Here is a 16872-nt window from a genome sequence, read left to right on the forward strand (position 1 = left end):
TGCCCTGACCTACTCTCCCATGCACCCCTGCTATGCCCTGCCCTACTCTCTTCTGCATCCCTGTTATGCCCTGCCCTCTCCTTCCCTCCCTAGCACCTTTGCTATATGCTCCCTAGCACCATTGCTATATACTTTTCTGCAACCTTGTTATGACCTTCCCTGCACCCTACACCCTTGCTGTGCCCTCCCCTACACACGTGCTGTGCCTACACCTTCACCCTTGCTGTGCCCACCCTTGCACCTTTCAATGCCCACCCCTACACCCTTGTTATGCCCACCCCTGCACCCTTCCTCTTCCTACCCATGCACCCATGCTGTGCCCTCCCAAGCATCATTGCTATGCCCTCCCCTACACACGTGCTGTGCCCACCCTTGCATCTTTCAATGCCCACCCCTGCACCCTTCCTCTTCCTACCCATGCACCCATGCTGTGCCCTCCCAAGCATCATTGCTATGCCCTCCCCTGGACCCACGCTCTGTCCTGCCATACCCTCCCCTGTTTCCTTATGATGCCCTACCCTGCACCTTTGCCCTCCCCTGTGCCCTAGCTATGCCCTCCCCAGAACCCTTGCCATCATGCCTTACCCAGAACCTTTACCATCCTTGCCCTGTTACTCTGCCTGCCTTGTTCCACATACCCTTCTGTTCTTCCTGCCCTTTTGTCCCACTGCTGTGTTATCTTGCCTGCCCATCAATCCCGCTGTCCCTGTCTTGTCATTCCTGCCCTGCCGTCTCCACCATACCATCCCTTCCTTGCCGTACGTCCTCTACTGTTCTTGCCCTGCCACTCCTGTCATACCATCTGTGCCCTGCTATCCCTGTTCTACCATCCCATCCCTCTCCTGCCATTCCAATACTACCATCCCTGTCATACTGTCTTGCCTGCCCTGGTATCCCACTTGGCCTGTCATCCCTGGTCTGCCATCCTTACCTCGTTATCCCTTCCCTGCCATACATGACCAGCTATTCCCTCCCTACCATCCCCTGTTATTCCTGCCCTTTCATCTCTTCCATCCCTACCATATATACCATCCTGCCCTTCTATTACAGCTCTGCCATCCCTGCTGTACCATCCCTACTCTGTCATTCCCAACTTACCATCACTCCCCTGCTGTCCTCACCTTACCACTCCTGCAATGTCATCCTTATCGTGCCATCATTGCCCTGCCCTTCCCTGTCATGCTGTCCCTATCCTGCTACCCCTGTCCTAGAATCCCTGTCTGGCTATCCCAGCACTGCCATCTCTGCCCTGCTATTCCTGCTTTGCCTTGCCCTGCCCGGTCATCCCTGTTGTCTACTTATCCACACCTATCAACCTACCTACCCACCCACCCACTCAAACCCATCCACATCAACATCCCCACCAACATCCACTCTCCCACACCCATACATCCCCACCTTTCCATCCACCCACACACCTTCCTACCAACCCCCCCCACCCACACCCATACACCCCTACCTTTCCATCCACCCACACCCATACACCTATCTACCTACCTATGTACCCACCCACCCACACCCAAACACCCCCACCCTACCATCCACCCACACCCATACACCCCCACCCTCCCATCCACCCACACCCATACACCTACCTACCTACCCATGTATCCACCCACCCACATCCATACACCACCCCCACTCTCCCATCCACCCACACCCATACACCTACCTGCCTACCTACTGTATGTACCCACCCTGCCATCAACCCACACTCATACACCTACCTACCTATCTATGTACCCACCCACCCACACCCACACCCACATCTACTCATCCATCCACCTACTTATCCATGCTCTCGCCTACCCATCCATGCACCCACCTACCCACACACATACACCAGGTCATCATTTCACTTACAGAGTACACACCATCCACCCACAACAATACTGACTTCCCTGTCCACTAGCTTTCCTACCCACCCACCCAATCACATACCTCTCAACTAATCTACCTACTTATCCATTCACTCACCAACCTACCTAACCACCCTCCCACCTGCCTACTTACCCAGGTTATTCTGCAAGCCAACCCACCTGCCTGCCTACATACCCACCCATTCTCCTACCTACTTGTCCATCCACCCACCCACCCATGTACCAACGTACTCATACCCTTACTAATACCTAGCCATACCCATACACATACCCCCACACCTACCTTCTTCCATACCTTTGCACCCACCCACCATACTCATACTTACCCATCCATGTACCCACCCACCCACACCCAAAAACCGGTGAAACCATCCAGCCATACCCATACACTCAACCATCCAGCCATACCCATACACTCAACCATCCACCCACCCATATTTGTACACCCATCTACCCATACTGCCACACCCATTCACCCATACCCAAATGCCCATCCACAGACCCACACACCTAACTACTCACCCATGCAGCCAATCACCCACCCACACATCAACCCAGCCATCCACCCACACACCAACCCACACCCAGCCAACCATCCTCCCACTCACCCACTAACAAACCCACCCACCAACCCACACCCAGACATCCATCCACCCACCAACCCACCTACACCTAACCACCTGCCCATACCAAACCACCCATCCACTCACACTCATCCACCCACACAAACCTATTCACACCCATCCTCCATACCCACCCACACACACCCATCTGCCCATCAACCCATCCAGCTACCCACTCAGCCATCCCACCCACATACCAACCAACCAACCCATCCCTCCACCCAACACCCATCCATCCACTCCACCAACCCACTCACCCACCCTACCACCAAACACCATCCACCCCACCCACCAATCATCCCACCCAACCATTTACACCCATCCCTCCACCTACCCATTCAGCCATCCCACCCACCTACCAACCAACCAACCCATCCCTCTGCCCAACACCCATCCATCCACTCCACCAACCCACCCACGCCCATCCTACCACCAAACACCATCTGCCCTACCCACCCAACCGTCCACACCCATCCCTCTACCCAACCACACCCATTTCTCCAACCAACCATACCCATCCACACACACACACACACACACACACACACACACACACACACACATCCACCCATACCATCCTTCAACCAACTGCTGTCCATTCAAACCTATCCAACACGCACCAATCCATCCACCCACACCTAACCTACGTCCACATGTACCCACCCATACTCATAGACATAACCAAGCATACCCATAAAAATACCCGCCTATTCCCATACACATTTCCACCCATACCCATACCAACCCATACCCACTCATAAGCACACACCTACCTACCTTTGCACCCATCCATCCACCCACTTACCCATCCATCCAAGTACTCATCCACCTACTCATCGATTCACCCACCCACCCATGTACTCATCCACCTACTCATCGATCCAAATCCATCCATTTACTTATCTACTGATCAATCCACCCACCCACCCACACCCATCCATCCATTTACTCATTCACCTACTTATCAATCCACCTACCCACCCACACCCATTATCACTCTTCCCCCGACAGCCATCCACACAGACCTGTCCACCTACCTGTTTCCATTGACCAACCATCAACCTACCTACACTCCTCATCCCTCCACCCACACCCACCCATCCCATCCCTTCACACCAAAATCATACAACTACCTACACATTTGCATCCACCCACCCACATCCATATCTAACAGTCTCTGCACACACCCATCCAGATCGATGAACCCACCCACATCCATACCTGCCCATCTATGCACCCACGCATCCAGATCCATTTAACCCATTCACCCACCCACACCCATGTACATATCCATGCACCCACCTATCCATATCCATAAACACTCACCCACCCACACTCATTCATGCCCATCCATGCACACATCCATAAACACTCTCACCCACCAACACTCATGCATGCCCATCCATGCACCCACCCATCCAGATCATAAACCTACCCAACCATCCACACCTATACTGCCCATCCAAGCACCCACTCATCCAGATGCATAAATCCAGCCACCCACATAAATAACTGCCCATTCATGTATCCCCCATCCAGATCCATAAACCCATCCATCCACTCACCAGCCCATCCTCCCATCCACACTCATCCATCCACTCACTCACCAACCCACCGACACCCATCCTAGCATCCATCTACACACATCCTACCACCCATTCACCTCCTCCATCCACCCACATCATCTTCCCACCAACAGCCATTCACACAGACGTATCCACCTACCTACAACCATCCCTCCAGCCACGCCCATCCATCTCTCCAACCCCACCAATCCACTCACATCTACTTACCTACACATACCCATACACCGATACATACACATACCCATGCATACCATACCCATACAGACACACAGCCTACCTTTGCACCCACCCACCCACAGCCATAGCTACTGACACATGCACCCACCCATCCACCTGCCCATCCATCCACCCAAACCATCATCATCATCATCCATATATCTATACTCCCACCAATCCAACCACACCCATCTACCCACCCTTCCAACCACACTCATCTACCCACCCATCCAAGCACACCCATATACCCACCCATCCAACCACACCCAACAACGACCATACCCTTACCTACCTGCCCTACCTACCTACCAGTAAACTCATTCACCCACCTACCTGTCTACTTACCCACCTTCGTACCTGCTTTATTCCCTCCCACCCACCTGCCTATCTTCTTACATACCTACCGACCTACTTCCAAACCCACTAACCCACCCTCCCGCTCACTCACCCAATCACCAGCCTGTCTGCCTACTGACCTACCTACCTACCAGTATTTGTACTTACCTACCAACTCCCTTTCCCACTTATCTACCTACCTAAACACTCACCCTCCTGCCTAACTACCAACCTTCTAATAAAAACGCCAAACACCCACCTAGCTACATATCTCATCAACCCACTGTGCACCCACCTACTTTCCTCTCTACCAACCTTCCTTCATGTCTACGAGCCTCCTTCCTACCCATGACGCCAGGACAGGGTAACCCCCCTGTGGGAAGATGGGGGTAACATTCCTTGGAGGGGTGTTAGCCTTACCTGGGGGAAAAGGGGAGTGGTTAATCCCCTTTTGGATGTATGAGGTCAAGGGAGGTGGCCCCCTCTTGGGGTGCACAAGGGGGTGATGCCCCCCCTGAGGGAGTAAAGGGGGTTCTCCCCTTGGGGGGCCAAGGGGATGATTCCCCTTTAGGGGAGTCTAGAAGGGTGATCCCCCTTCAGGGGAGGTCGAGCAGGGATTCCCCTTGGGGGGTTAAGGGGGTGACCCCCCCTTGTTGAAGTTCAGTGATCCCTCTTGGGGGAGGTTAAGGGGGGGTGATCCCCCCTTGGGAGAGTTTAAGGGGGTGACTTTCCTTTCAGGGGGTCAAGAGGGGTGACCTCCCTTGGGAGAGTTCAAGGGAGATGATGCCCCCTTGGTGGGGGTCCTTTATGTGGGTTGAGAAGGGTGAACCCCTTGCTGGGGGTGAAAGGGGGTGACTCCCTTTGTTGAGGGTAAAGGGGTTGGTCCCCTTTGGGGAGGTAAAAGGGGGACACCCAATTGAGGGTGAAGGGGGGGAAACCCATTGGGGGTAAAGGGGGGGACACATTGGGGTGGTAAAGGGGGTGACCCCTGTTGGGGGAGGGGTAAAGGGGGTGACCCCCTTGGTGGGGGGTTAAAGGGGGGTGACCCCCTTGAGTGGGGTTAAAGGGGGGTGACCACGTTTGAGGGGGATGAGAGGTGACCCCCTTGGGGGATAAAAGGGGGTGACTCCCTTGAGTGGGGTAAAAGGGGTTGACCCCCTTGAGTGGAGTATAAGGGGGGTGACCCCCTTGAGGGGTAAAAGGGGGGTGACCCCCTTGAGGGGTAAAAGGGGGGTGACCCCCTTGAGGGGTAAAAGGGGGGTGACCTCCTTGAGTGGGGTATAAGGGGGGTGACCCCCTTTGTGGAGATGAGGGATGACCCCCTTGGGGTAAAAGGGGGGTGACTCCCTTGGGGTTAAAGGGGGTGACCCCCTTGGTGGGGGGTTAAAGGGGGCGTGACCCCCTTGAGTGGGGTTAAAGGGGGCGTGACCCCCTTGAGTGGGGTTAAAGGGGGGTGACCACGTTTGAGGGGGATGAGAGGTGACCCCCTTGGGGGATAAAAGGGGGTGACTCCCTTGAGTGGGGTAAAAGGGGTTGACCCCCTTGAGTGGAGTATAAGGGGGGTGACCCCCTTGAGGGGTAAAAGGGGGGTGACCCCCTTGAGTGGAGTATAAGGGGGGTGACCCCCTTTGTGGGGATGAGGGATGACCCCCTTGGGGTAAAAGGGGCGTGACTCCCTTGGGGTAAAGGGGGTGACCCCCTTGGGGGTAATTCTGTGGGGTAAGGGGGACACCCCCCCTTAGGGGGTAATGGGGGGACACCTCCTTGGGGTTAAAGGGGGACATACCCCCTTGGAGGTAAATGGGGGACACCCCCTTTCGGGGGTAAAGTGAGGACACCCCCCCCTGAGTGGGGTAAAAGGGGGTGACCCCCTTGAGTGGGGTAAAAGGGGGGTGACCCCCTTGAGTGAGGTAAAAGGGGAGTGATCCCCTTGAGTGGGATAAGAGAGGGGTGACCCCCTTGAGTGTGGTATAAGGGGGGTGACCCCCTTAATTCTTTGGGGTAAGGGGGGACACACCCCCTTGGAGGTAAAGGGAGGACACCCTCTTGGGGGTTGAGGACACACCCCCTTGGGGGTAAAGGGGGGACACCCCTTGTGTGGAATGGGGAACACACCCCCTTCGGGGGAAAGGGGGTGACACCTTCCCTTTGGGGGTAATAGGGGGTGACACCTTGGGGGTAAAGGTGGGTGACCCCTCCCTTTAGGGGTAAAGGAGAGTGACACCTTCCTTGGGAGGGTAAAGATAAGACTATTGGGGTAAAGCAGGATGACCCCTCTTAGGGAGTATAGGGGGTGGCCCACCATTTGGAGGTAAAGGGGGGCGACTCCTCCTCGGGGGTAAAGAGGGGTCACCTCTCTTTTGGGGGTAAAGAGGGGTCACCTCTCTTTTGGGGGTAAAGAGGGGTCACCTCTCTTTTGGGGGTAAAGAGGGGTCACCTCTCTTTTGGGGGTAAACGGATGTCACCTCCCTTAGGGGAGTAAAGGGGGGGTCACCCCCAGAGGGAAAAAGGGGGTGAGCCCCTCTGGGAGGAATGGGGTTGCCCCTTAAGAAAGGGGGGACTCCTCATGGGGGAAAGAGGGTTAGTCACCCTTGGAAGGGGAAGGGGGATGACCCCTCTTCCAGTGGGGATAAAGGGGGTCACCCCCCTTAGAGTTGTGAAAAGGAGGGTAACCCTCTTGGGGTGGGGGGGAAGAGGGATGACCCCCTCTGGGGAAAAGGCAGTTACTGGAAGCAGAAGAGGGGATGACACCCCTTGGGAGTTAGGAGGAGGGAAAGAGTGGATGATCCTCCTGGGGGAAGGGATGTGGGAAGTGACCCCTTTTGAAGGCAGGAGAAGGTATGTTTGTGGGTAAAGGTGCATAGGTGTGGGTGGATGAATGGGTAGATGTTGGTGGATATTTGTTGGTAGGTTGGCAGCTGTAGACAGGTGGACAAGTTTGTGTGGATGGATGTCGGTGGGAGGATGGTCTGGGTTGATCCATGGTAGGATGGGAGTGGGCGGAAGGATAGGTATAGATGGTAGGATCGGTGTGTGCAGTTGTAGGGTGCATGTCGGTGGGTGTATGGATGAGTGTACAGTAGGTGGGTGAGTGGATGGATAAGTGTGGGTGGGTGAGTTCATGGATGGGACAATCAGTGTGGGTGGGTGAGTTCATGGATGGGACAATCAGTGTGGGTGGGTGGATCAGTGTGGCTTGGTGAGTGGGAGGGTGGGCAGGTAGATCAGTGTGGCTGGGTGAGTGGGTTGGTGAGTTGGGACGTGGTTGGGTGTGGATGGTTGTAGGTAGGTGGGTGGTTGGGTGCGGACAGGCTTGTCGTGGGAGGGTGTGTGGGCAGGTGGATGTATGTGAGGATGAGTGGGTGTGAACAGATGAGGGTGGTTGTGTGTGTGTGTGTGTTTTGGCAAGTGGGTGGGTGGGTGTCCGAATGGGTGGATGTGGGTAGTGGATGTGTTGGTGGGTGGATGGTTGAGGATAGGTTGTGTGTGGGTGGGTGGGTGGATGTGGGTTGATGGCTGAAGGGGAGCTTGGGCATGGGTGGGATAGGAGGTAGGGGGTGGGTGCATGTGCGTCTTTTGGGGTGGATGGTTGGATGTGGGTGGGTTGGTAGGTGTGTTTGGGAGAGTGGGTGTGCAGGAGGATGTGTGGTAGGGTGGGTATGTGGTTGGCTAGGTGTGAGTGGATGGATGTAGGAATGTGTGTGTGTGTGTGTGTGTGAGAGTGGATGGGTGGGCAGGCACGTGTGAGTGGGTGGGTGGAGGTGGGTTGATAGCTGGAGTGGTTGAGCATAGCTGAGATAGTGGGTGGGAGATGGGTGCATGTGTGTATGGGTGGATAGGTGGGTGAGTGAGTGGTTGTATGTGGGTGGGTTGGTGGGTGCAAGGTTGGGTAGTTGTGGGTGGGTGGATGTAGGCATCTGTGTGTGTAGGTGTGAGTGGGCGTGGGTGGATGGGTGTGGAAGTGAAAGGATGGGTGTGGGTGAGTGGGTTGGTGTCAGCGGGCAGGTACGTTTGTGGGTGGGTGGGCAGGTGGATGAGTTTGTGGTGGGTGGAGGAGATTGCAGGTGAGTCGGTAGGTTTAAGTAGATGGGTGGGTGGTTGTGCTGGTGGGTGGGTGGTTGGTAGCTTGGTTGGCTTGATGCGTGGGTGAGTGTTTAGGTGTGTAGGCAGTTGTGTGTGTGGGAGTGGGTGGGTGGTTAGGTGTGTGGGCAGTTGTGAGGGTGGTTGGGTGGGTGGGTGGGTGTGGGTGGTTGGGTGTGCGTGGGTCTGGGTGATTGGGCAGGTGTAGGTTGGTGGGTGGTTGAGCAGGTGTCAGCCTGTGGGTGGTTGGGTGGGCATCAGTCTGTGGGTGGGTGTAGGTCTGTGGGTGGTTGGGCAGGTGTGGGTCTGTGGGTGGTTGGGCAGGTGTGGGTCTGTGGGTGGTTGAGCAGGCGTGGGTCTGTGGGTGATTGGGTGGGTGTAGGTCGTGGGTTGTTGGGTGGGTGTAGGTCGTGGGTTGTTGGGTGGGTGTAGATCTGTGGGTGGTTTGGTGGATGTGGGTCTGTGGGTGGCTTGGTGGATGTGGGTGGTTGAGTGGGTGTCAGTCTGTGGGTGCTTGAGTTGGTGTGGGTCTGTGGTTAGTTGAGTTGGTGTGGATCTGTGGTTAGTTGAGTGGGTGTGGATCTGTGGTTAGTTGAGTGGGTGTGGGTCTGTTGGTGGTTGGGTGGATGTGGGTCTGTGGGCAGGTGTAAGGGTGGGGATTAGTGAGTGGATGTATGCTGGTGGGTGGGTGGGTGTAGTTAGGTGGGTTATTGGTAGCGTTGGTGGAAGGGTGATTATGTCACGCCCTACACTCCCTCAGTGACCATTTACAAGTTTGACACTCTTCTTTAATGAGTACGATATATGACTGCTATTTATGGGGACAGGTATCGTGAGAACAGCAGCAGTAGCGAGTGCTGAGACAAGTCCGAAGAGAATCTGTAACATTAACTGTCTCGTACAATGATAATAACAGTAAAGTAGGAATCATATGTGTTTTGGACCTCAGTGTGTGGAAAATTTTTCCTTGTAGTCCAGGGACAGAAAGGGGTACAGTGTCACACTGTCCTAATACGTGTGGGGCAAGAATTAAAAAAGCGGGTAAACAAATGAGGCTGTCTCCCACTCGACTTCTTAGCCAACCTGACACACCCATTAATCTCGACACTGGACTAGGCAACGAGGTCGAGGGGAACACAGCCTCATTTCTTTAGCCGCTTTTTAAATACTTCCTCCACCTATGCTCACTTTGGCTTGGTCAAAATCAGTAACATTATCCTGTGTTTGGCTGTCCTGACATTAGGTTGCATGGGTTCGTGGTTAGGCGTGTGGATGGTTGTGTTAAGGTGGTCGGGTGGGTATGGGTCTGTGGGTGAATGGGTGTGTGTGGGTGGGTGTATGGATATGTGTATGGCGATGGGTGGGTGGACAGGTGAATGTATAGGTGTGGGTGGGTGTTAGTGCGGCTGGGTGGGTATGGGTCTGTGGGTGAATGGGTGTGGGTCATACAAATACCCACCAATATCCATACATATACCCATCCATACCCACACACATACCCACCCTTAACCATACACTTAACCTACTGTATATTTGCACCCACCCTCCCACAGCCATCCTACCACCCATCCACCCTCACCCTCCCACAGCCATCCTACCACCCATCCACCCTCACCCACACACCCGTCCACTCACATCTATACCATCCCCCTACACCCACATCAGCCTCCCACACCCACACCATCCTCCCACTGAGAGCCACCCACACGAACTGGGTGGGTGGCTGGATGTGGGGGTGGGGGGTCATTGGCACCGTGAGTGGTTGGTTAAGCATGTGGGAGGTTTGGTGGGTATATGGGTGTGAGTGGGTGGGTGGGTGTGTGTGGATGGGTGGGTGGGTACATCAGTGGGTAGGTGGTCAAGTGTATGGGTGTGGGTAGGTGGTCAAGTGAATGGGTGCAGGTGGGTGATTGTCAGTGTATGGGTATGGGTGGCTGAGTACATGCATCGGTAGGTATGGTGCGGTGGGTGGGTGGATGAGTAGGTAGGTAGGTAAGTAGATGCAAGGGTGGACAGGCAGGTAGGTCTGTAGGTAAGTACACAGGTTGATAGGTAGGTAGGTGAGTAAATGAGTAAGTAGGTAGGAAAGTGGGTGGTAGGTTGGGAGATAGGCGAGGCGGTGGCTCAGCCGGTAAAGAGGTGGTCTGCAGTCCTAACGGACCCAGGTTCAAATCCCTGCTGGGGCAGGGAACAGTTTAAGGATTTGAATATCATTAACACAGACTTTCCTAATCTACCAGAAGTCCCACTGAAATGTCGTAACAATACCCCCGCTAATACTAATACACCAGTCCCAGTCCTGTATGAGACAGCCCTAGCATGTATTCAGTATGGACTGTGGGTGTTAGCACCGAAGTGGTGACATGTAAAGGTGTAAGGTATGCAGGAGGACTACTGGGCCTTGGGAGCAGGCTGTGAAGCCTATGCCCAGAGTTGGACACATTAAAAATTAAAAAAAAAAATAGGTAAGTAGATGGGAGAGTCGGTAGGTTTGTATGTCAGTATGTAGGCTGATAGGTACGTAGGTAGGTGGGTGAGTAAATGGGTAAGTTGTTAGGAAAGTAGGTGGTAGGTTAGTAGGTAGGTAGGCAGATAAGCTGGTGAGTGGGTGGGTGGGTGAGTGGATGGGAAAGTAGGTAGAAGAGTGGGTGGGGGTGGGTAAGTAGGTAGGAGGGTAGGTAGGTGGGTGGGTCAGTAAGTAGGTAGGCAGGAGGGGGGATAAGTAGGCAGGTAGGTAGCTAGGTGGGTGGGTGGATAAGTAGGGTGGTATGTGAGTGGGTGGATGAATAGGAGGGCTGGTAGATAGGGAAATCATTATTGGTGTGGGTGAATAGTAAGTGAATGGGTGGGTAGGTGTATGTGTGTGGGTAGGACATGGAAAAGTAGGTGGATGGATGAATAGATATGAGTGTGGGTGGGTGGGTGCATAGGCAGGGAAGGTAGGTGTACGGGTTTGGATGGGTGGGAGGCTGGGGATGCATGAGTGTGGGTGGGGGTGTACAGGTGTGGCTGGGTGGATGGTTGAGTGGGTGGGCAGGTAGACTGATGGGTGTGGGTGAGCAGATGGTAGCGCAGGGAAGGGCAGAGCAGAGATAGCAGGGAAAGGGATGGCAGGCCAGGAACAGCCAGGCAAGGATGGGGCAGCAAAGATGGTAGGGCTGAGGTGGCAAATGATAGCAGGGCACAGATGGGAAGACAGGGATGGCCAGGGTTGGATGGGATGGTAGGGCTGGGAAGGGATGACGGGGCAGGAATAACTATTCATGGATGACAGGGCAGGGATAGAAGAACAGGAATGGCAAAGTACGAATGGCAGGACAGGGATGGTAGACCAGTGATAACAGGGCAGGGCTGAAAAGGTAGGGATGGTGGGACAGGAATGGCAGGATTGGGATGGGAAGGCAGAACATTGAAGAGATGGCAGGACAGGGTGGGGATAGTAGGACAGGAATGGGAGGGCAGGGATGGTATGACAGGGAAGAGATGGTATGGGAGGGCAGGGAAAGCTGGATAAAAGGGCAAGTGGGATAGAAAGGCAGGCAGGACAAAAGACCAAACACAACAGAAGGGCAGGCTGAATATCAAGGCAGGGATGGCAGAGTTGGGCATATCAAGAGTGAAGGGGAGGGAATGACAGGGCATAGTAAGGGTGCTGGGGAGGACATGGCAGGGCACAGCAAGGGTGCAGTAGAGAGCATGGCAGAATATGGTAATGGTGCTGGGGGGGAGGCAGGGCAGAGCAGTGCAGGACATAGAGTAGCAAGGGTACAGGGGAGGGCATAGATGGGTGCAAGGGAAGGCATAGCAAGGGTGCAGGGGAGGGCACAGCAAGGGTGCAGGGGAGGGCACAGCAAGGGTGCAGGGGAGGGCATAGCGAGGATGCAGGGGTTGGCATAGCGAGGATGAACATAGCAAGTGTGCAGGGATGAGAACAGCAAGAGAGCAGGGATGGGCACAGCAAGGGTGCAGGGGTGGGCATAGCAAGGGTGTACAGGAGGGCATAGCAAGGGCGCAGGGTAGGGCAGAGCAAGGGTGCAGGGGAGGGCAGGGCATTGTAAGTGTACAAGGGAGAGCAGGGTATAGCAAGGGTGAAGGAGAGGGGAGGGTAAAGCAAGGGCGTAGGAAAGGACAAAGTATAGCAAGGATGCAGAGGAAAGCAGGGTATAGCAAGGGTGCAGGGGAGGGCAGGGCATAGCAAGGGTGCAGAGGAGAGTAGGGTAAGGCATAACATGGGTGTAGGGAAGGGCAGGTCAAGGCACAGGAAGGGTACAGGGCAGGGCAGGGCAGGGCAAAGCAAGGGTGCAGGTGAAGGCACAGCAAAGGTACAGGGGAGAGCAGGGCAGTGCTGGCGGAGTAGGGAAAGGGTGCATGGCATGGCAGAACAGGATTGTTTCCAGAAAGGGTGCAGCGCAATGCAGAGCAGGGTAGGGTAGGGAAAGGGTACAGGGCAAGGCAGAGCAGGGTAGGGTAGGGAAAGGGTGCAGGGCAAGGCAGAGCAGGGTAGGGTAGGGAAAGGGTGCAGGGCAAGGCAGAGCAGGGTAGGGTAGGGAAAGGGTGCAGGGCAAGGCAGAGCAGGGTAGGGTAGGGAAAGGGTGCAGGGCAAGGCAGAGCAGGGTAGGGTAGGGAAAGGGTGCAGGGCAAGGCAGAGCAGGGTATAGAAAGGATGCTGGCCATGACAGAGCAGGGGGAGGATGGCAGGACAGGATTGTGAGGGAATGACAGTGCATGGCATGGAAGTGATGGTGGGCTGCTCGGTGCTGATGGTAAGGTAATGGTCGTGGTAGAGAGGGTAGTGGTGGTGGCGACAGGGAGACTCTACCCTATTTGACTGACCTGTGCAGATAAGATGTATGGGGCGAGTAGGGTGCGTTTGATTCACAGCTGCTGATTGGCCGCCGATGATGTAAATCTACAGTTCTTCTTAATTTCACTGATATATATTTATATTTTTAAACTGCCTGGAATATAAGCAGCCAGTTTAAATATAAATATGGAATAATTTCCGAAGCTAAATGTGTCAAAATTAGCTTAAAAAGTTTACTGTTATCAAAGAAAATTAATATTGATTAAAAAGTTCTATAAAACAATGAGTAACATTTGATGTAAATTATCCACCCATGGTGTACACCTACATCCGCATATTACACTACAATATCCACCCACGGTGTACACCTACGTATGCATGTTGCACCATAATATCCACCCACAGTGTACACCTAACGTCCACATGTTGCACTACAATACATACCTCATTTTATTTCAGTGACATAATTGGCGGCCAATCAGCAGCCGCGAATCAACCACACCCTGCTTGCTCCATACATCTCAGGCGCACAGGTCAATCACATAGACTATAGCAGGGTGGTGGTGGTGAGGTGAAGGTTTGGCATGGCGAAGAGGTGATGGCACGGCAGGGAGGGTGGGTAGCAAGGTAGTGGTGGTGGTGGTAGGGATGCTGGCAGGGTAGTGATGTTGGCAGGGAGGCTAGCAGGGTGGAGGTGGTGGGTGGCAAAATAATGGTGGTGGTAGGATGGGTGGAAGGAGTGGTGGTGGTGGGATGGGTAGTAGGAGTGGTGGTAATGGGACGGGTGGATGGAGTGGTAGTGGTGTCGGATAGGTGGAAGGAGTGGTAGTGGTGTCGGATAGGTGGAAGGAGTGGTAGTGGTGGGATAAGTGGAAGGAGTGGTAGTGGTAGGATTGGTGAAAGGAGTTTGTAAGAGGATAGTGGTGGTAGGGAGAGTGGCAGGTTAGTGGTGATAGGGAAGATAACAGGGTAGTGGTGGTAGGGATGGTAGCAAAGTAATGGTGGTCAGGGGGTTGGCAGGGTTGTGATGGTGATCGTAGGGTGGGTGACATGCATGGTGGTGGTGGTAGGGAGGGTAGCTGTGTAGCGGTAGTGGTGGAAGGGAGGATGGGGCAGTAGTGGTGGTGGTAGCTGGGTGAGTAGCAGGGTAGTGATGGTGGAGGTATGGTGAGTAGCAGAGTAGTGGTGGTAGAGTGGGTAGTAGGGGAGTGGTGGTGCGGGTAGAGTGGGTAGCAGGGTAGTGATGGTAGTGGTAGGGTGGACAGCAGGGCAGTAGTAGTGATGACAGGAAGGGTAGCAGGCTAGTGGTCATGGGGGTGGTGATGGTGGCTGGGAGGTAGCAGTGTAGTGGTGGTGGCTGGGAGGGTAGCAAGAATGGTGGTAGGGAGGGTAGCAAGAGTGGCTGTGGTAGGGAGGGTAGCAAGAATGGTGGTAGGGAGGGTAGCAGAGTGTTGGTGGCAGGGAGCATGGTGATGCTCTTGGTGGTAGGGAGGGTAGCAGGGTGGTGGAGGCAAGAGTTTTTGGTGGAAGAGGGTAACAGGGTAATGGTTGTAGTGGCAGGGTGATGTCGTTGTCAACTGGCAAGAAAAATGGTACCTAGATAAAGGAACTAACTTGTAAACCTGCTGGTGGTGGAATGATCAAGTTATACAGCCTAGCACTGCTGCTGATCACAGATACCTAGCACTGCCACTGATCACAATTATCATCGGCCCTCCCTCCTTTTCTTATCCAAGAATGGGGTGAGGATTTCTCAATAAAATTCCCTCAGTAGGGGAGCAACTGTTAACATACTCTGTCCACCTCAACTTGACTTAAAAGTGATATAGAAAGGATGCAGAACCACTATATTGCTATCCTTGTCAAATTCTCCAACTAAGCTCTAGGGATCAGGGCCTGTACTTATAAAACACTAAGACTGCGTCATAAGGCGAAAGTCTGTCCTAAATTCAAAGGAACGAGTCATAACTCCTTATGTTTGACCTAACCTGAGTCATAGCTAAAGACACCTTCCAAGTTGGTATAGCATTTAGGACATGGCTTATGACTCTGTCATAATGGTAAACATGGCCGCCACACCACAACAATAACAAATTCGCCACTGTCAACCAAGATATTCTCGTGACAGGATATATGTACTTAATGAGCTAAGTGATGCAGAACTGGTAAAGAGATACCACTTGGACTGTGTAGGCATAATTTTTGTGGAAGATTTGGTGCAGACCCTAACAAGACCAACAGCAAGAAACAAGGCTCTCACGCCAGATATGAAAGTTACTTTAACCTTGCATTACCTTGCAGCTGAAAAAATGCAACTTTCTAGTGGTGACTACCACTTGTGTGTTTCTCTATCATACTGTTGGAGTTTTCCAAGCTGCTGGTGGCGGTGGTCCCTGTTTGTTAACATGAGGTTGTCGTAAGGCAACATGTCCTCGTCCACAGTAAAACGAAGTGGTAAATAAATAATTCCTAAAACTTGACATTAATCAGTCGCCTTTTCGTCAAAAACATTCAAGAAAAATATTTTACTAATTTTGATTTGCTGTAACTTTTTTTTTTTTTTTTTTTTAATTCAATTTTCTTAACTCACAAGCGCTACATATAGCAAACCGCTACCGGTATCTCAGCAGCTTATGATTTCAACCTAACAAAGTCTCGACTTTTGTTATGATGAACTGCTTCTTAAGTCTCACATTTCTGACTTTCACCTATGATGTAGGTTTTATAAGTGTGGCCCCAGGCTACAGAAGGACAAAAATCTCAGCAGTGTCAAGGTGAACAAACCAAAAAATTAGGTACAACATCAGCAGCAGCATAAGGAGGAGGAGGAGGAGCTAAAGTGTAGATAGGACCTAATGATGGGTGGCCTAGGGGTATCTCTTCAGGTCAGTCAAGGGTATTTCCCCAAAGTTTAAAGGCCTCTGTGTACAGTAATAATAAGAAACCACAACAGCAGCACCAACCCCACCGACATCAGCAGCAGCACCAACCCCACCGACATCAGCAGCAGCACCAGTGGCAGCACCATCCCCGTCAGTAGCAGCAGCAGCACCAACAATAGCAGTAGCAGCAACTGCAGCAGCAGGAATAGCAGCATGAGTAGCACAGGTAGCCCCTGACAATATAATAAAGTTTTTAGATGATGTTTGTTGATAATTTAACCCTTTGTGGAGTTAAATGAAATCATTAACCCATATAATATTGATGCTGGAGAGAGACACCTTCTGTGGTGACACTGATGGGATCTGGGGAGGGAGGAGGGAGGGGAAGCTGCCTGATTATATAAACATTTCTCATCCTAACCCTATCCCTCAATAGAATTGTGGACTACAGAAGTCTCACTCCCA

This window comes from Coenobita brevimanus, chromosome 93 (assembly GCF_032717465.1).
Source record: "Coenobita brevimanus isolate Jiangsu-jjx chromosome 93, ASM3271746v2, whole genome shotgun sequence".
Taxonomy (NCBI): domain Eukaryota; kingdom Metazoa; phylum Arthropoda; class Malacostraca; order Decapoda; family Coenobitidae; genus Coenobita; species Coenobita brevimanus.